This window comes from Lemur catta, chromosome 26, assembly GCF_020740605.2.
Source record: "Lemur catta isolate mLemCat1 chromosome 26, mLemCat1.pri, whole genome shotgun sequence".
NCBI lineage: Eukaryota > Metazoa > Chordata > Mammalia > Primates > Lemuridae > Lemur > Lemur catta.
Window position 1 is genome coordinate 9,143,355 of NC_059153.1, and position 4,396 is coordinate 9,147,750.

At 54.1% G+C, this 4,396-nt stretch overlaps 1 pseudogene; it reads right to left on the minus strand.

The window, feature by feature from the left end:
• Positions 1-1,060: 1,060 nt before the first annotated feature.
• Positions 1,061-1,830, minus strand: LOC123627699 (annotated as a pseudogene).
• Between the last annotated feature and the right edge of the window lie 2,566 nt (positions 1,831-4,396).

Below are 4,396 nucleotides of genomic sequence, written 5' to 3' on the forward strand. Positions count from 1 at the left end.
TCTGCTCCAGACAGGCTTCCCTGCTCAGGAGACTGTTGACAGTGTTGACGACAGCACTGTTCCTGCCAGCCAGGACACACTTCCTGCCTCCCTCTGCTCGCCATGTATTATGCACCTCCTGTATACCAGGGCCTGTTACAGGCCTTGAAGATACAAAGACAAATTTTAAAATGCTTCTGCCTGAAAGAGCCATGGCTTCTAGTAGATTCCCTGTCGTAGGCCTTAGCTACGGCTGTGTTGCATGGAGTAAAATGCATTTTTCATAATCTGTGTTTCCTCAGGCCACAGCAAAGGAGGCTGAAAATAGGGCTACTCTGACAGCAGCGAAGAACATTTTCCTGGTCCTCATCTCCACCTGCTGTTGTTAGAACTCCAACCCCTGGGCGTCCTCCAGGAGGATCTCCTGTGGACTGTGGATGAACACCATTCTTTCTTTCTTTCTTTCTTTCTTTTTTTGAGGTCACAAAAAGAATTTTAATAGTAGCTAATAAGGACAATTACCTCTTAGTACTCATCAAAAACATGGCTTTCCCGCTCAGATTACAACCAGACAGAATTAACATCTCACTGCGTCAGTTGTTCCTGCATGTTAATTATCAATACAGAGGAAAGTGAAACAGGGTACAATATATAAAAAATAACATATATGTGTACACGTATATACACAAAAACATATACACATATGTATACATAGTTCACATTTCCCAGTCAAGTGTTCAGAAAAACTAAAATAAAACAAACGCAAATATAACTTATTTGGTCTTGGAGAGGTATACATTCTACACATACATGCATGCATATATATATATACATATATATATATGTATATACCTTCATATATATATATATGTAATGCCTACACGCATGTTAGCACACTGGTATACACACGCAAGCATGTCTACTCGCTTGTCTATCACATGCTACACCAGCTCGATTTTTCAGATGGTCATTCAAGTTTCACCTTTGTTCTGGGCTGTCTCTACTTTGTTTTCTGTCAACTGCCAAGCCGTGTTCTATCAACACTTTACAGAGTGGGCCACGCCAACAGGAAGGCCGGGATCAATATGCAGGCTGCGGTCTGGGTGCTGTCGCCTGCCCAGCAGCGTGGCCCGGCGTGGGCAGGGAGTGCAGGACACGTCCTCCCTCACCCGTAGGAGGGCAGCCCAAACAGCTCGGGCAGGAAGTCCTGCAGGGAATCCAGCACCGGCGTGGACTTTGCCGTCAGGTCGCGGCTCAGGGGTCCGTCTGGAACCGTGACCGCCTGCATCCCGGCTGCCAGGGCCGCCTGCAGCCCGTTGGGAGCATCTTCAAAGACAAGGCCCTGCTCCACGGGAGGAGGCAGGGACAACGTCTTGGCACAAGCCAGGAATATGTCGGGCTCCGGCTTCCCGCTCTTCACTCCCGGGTCTTCTCCCAAAACGAGGTGACGAAACAAACCAAAGAATTCCTTGTTCCTGCTTGTCTTCATCTCGAGTGATGCAGACCCGGAGCTGGCGGCGGCGGCAGAGGGTATGTTGTGTTTCCGCAGGTGGCAGACGAGTTTTTAGCCCCTGGCATGAGCGCGGCCGTGGGGACAGCTCCTTTAACGTCGCTTGGCTTTCGTCCCACGGCTCCTCCTTGGATGCGGGGGGTCAAGACGTCCGTGACGATCTGCGCGGCCTCCGGCGCCTTCTTACCCTGACCAGGGACTGCACGTCCCAGGTGTGATTCCTCCCAGAGCGGCCACATGTTTCTCGAAACACCACTGAACACAGCCGTGCAGTACCCAGAAGAAGGCCGTGCGTGTCACAGAGGAGGCGGGTGACGGGGCGCAGCATGGTGCCGCCTTCTCGGTCTAAACACTGTCCTTTAGTCGCAGCCCGGAGCTGGCCTTCGCCGCCCCCGACCCCGGGGTCTTGTTCCGACCTGGGTTCATACAGGCGCAGGGCCCGAGAGGAGGAGGAATCAGGTGCCTGGTGGCACCTCCACTTGTCGCCAGCCACCTGGGCCAGCACCTGCCAGAAGGGGCCCGGGAGCGCCACGCTGGCCCTTCCTAGATTGGCTGTTTGACCCCAGAAGGCTCTGAGCCCTCCGAGAGTCGCGGGCCACCGGCAGTGCTGCTGAGGCGACATGGTGCAGGCAGCAGAGGCGACAAGAGTAGACGGGAAGGCAACTTCCAAACTGCAGTGGCGCAGAGGAAGTTCTCCAAAGGCGGGTCAGAAAGTCCCACATGAGTATTTGCTGCGTGTCGGGGACGCGCCGGACCCCACACGCCCCTGTGACGTCTCAGCTCCCAGCAGCGACACAAAGGCTCTCAGGAGCCCCGTGGTGACTCCAAAATGTAACACGCGAGCGGACACACCCCTGTTTAAAATCAGCATTTTTCTGAAGTTTTTTTTATTGGACCGAGGGCTCTTTTTTCTCACTTAAAACCTCTTCTTCCCATAGCACTGGGGCCTGGGGAACAAAACCTAGTGCCGGTGCCCCGGCCCTGGGTGACACGCAGGAGGGTGGCAGGTGGGGGGGTGCTCTTCACTTCTTCTGCCTCCCAGGGGGTCTGTAACCCTGGAACCCGGGACACCCCGGTCCCCTCTCCCCTGCTGGCTCGGGTGGCACATCCCACATCCAAAGCAGCGATAGCTGTGGACTGACGTGGGACACCTTTTCTACACGCTGTCAGCTGAGCCAGCTGGGTGGGGACACACGTTGGGGAAAGAATCGCGGTTGGGGAATCAGCAGACAGGGCCGGCACTGCCGACTATCAATCATCTGTGGGATTCTGGGGGATGCTGAAGTCCCCGCAAGCCTCAGTTTCCATCTGTGAAATGGGGACAACACACATTGGACAGGCTGTGCCAGGATGAAATGAGATAACGTGGGAGAAAACCCGAGACTTGTATCAACGTGCTGGAAGGATCCAGAAATTTCTAGCCTAACACACACCCTCAGCACAACACACACACCACACATCACACTCACCACACACTCATACACCACACATCAAACACACAGCACAGCACACTCATTACACTCATACACCACACATTGCACACACCACACACCACACTCATCACACACATTCCACACGCCACACACCACACTCATCACACACATTCTCACACCACACACCACACTCATCACACACAAACATACACCACACATCACACACCACATACCACACTCATCACACACACCACAGATCACACTCATACACACTCATATACCACACAATATAGACACCACACACCACATGCATCACACACCACACTCATACACATGCATACACCACACATCACACACACCACACACCACACTCATCACACACTCATACACCTCACATTACACACACCACACACCACACTCATCATAGACAAATACACCACACATTACACACAGCACACACCACAGTCATCACACACACTTATGCACCACACATCACACACACCACACTTAAGACTCATACACACTCATACACCACAGATTACACACACCACACACTACACTCATCACACACACCACACCTCACACTCATCACACACACTATATACCACACATTACACACACCACACAGCACACTCTTCACACACCCTCATACACAACACATTACACACACCCCACATCACACTCATACACATACACACACCCATACACCACACATTACACACACGACACACCACACTCATCACACATTCATACACCACACATCACACACCATAGTCATGACACACACTCATACACCACACATCACACACACCGCACGCCACACTCATACACACACCACATGGGCTCTCGCTCATGCACATGCTCCGAGCCGTCCCTGTGTGTCACTTGCCAGCGCACCGTGAGTTGGGAGCATTTTCAAAGTCCAAGACAGGCCTGGTGGCGGCACAGGGGCGGGCTGAGGGGCTGTCCCCCGCCCCCGTGGGAAGGTCCGTGGGCTCTGAAGCCCCCCCCACGGAGGGAACTCGGGTCACCGGCGTGTGCGTTGGAGCCGGTGGCCCTTGTCCCCGCCGGGCCTTGGTCGCGGACAAGAGCAGCTGAGTGAGGCGGCGGTGCCTGTGCGGACTCCCGGCCCTGCGCCCCCCACGCCGAGGCCTGCCACCTGGTCCCATGCGGGGACAGGGACCTCCCGCTCCCCCAGGCTGGCAGCACCCAGCTGCCTATTCCTAGAGGATGGTCTTTCGTCTGGAAGATGCATCACTTGTGGAACGAGAGGCCGGTACGCTCTGTGTCACGGAGAAGCAGGGACAGAAAGCAAAGGCTGCTGTCGCCCCGCCCCCTTGTCTCTCTCAGCCGCGCTGCCAGCAGCCTGGGACACGCGATGATCCCAGCGTCACCGAGGCTGTCTCTTTCCTTAATGCCACACGTACGTTTCACACTTTTAAAAGAGAAGCCATGTCACTGTGATGGCCCCGGC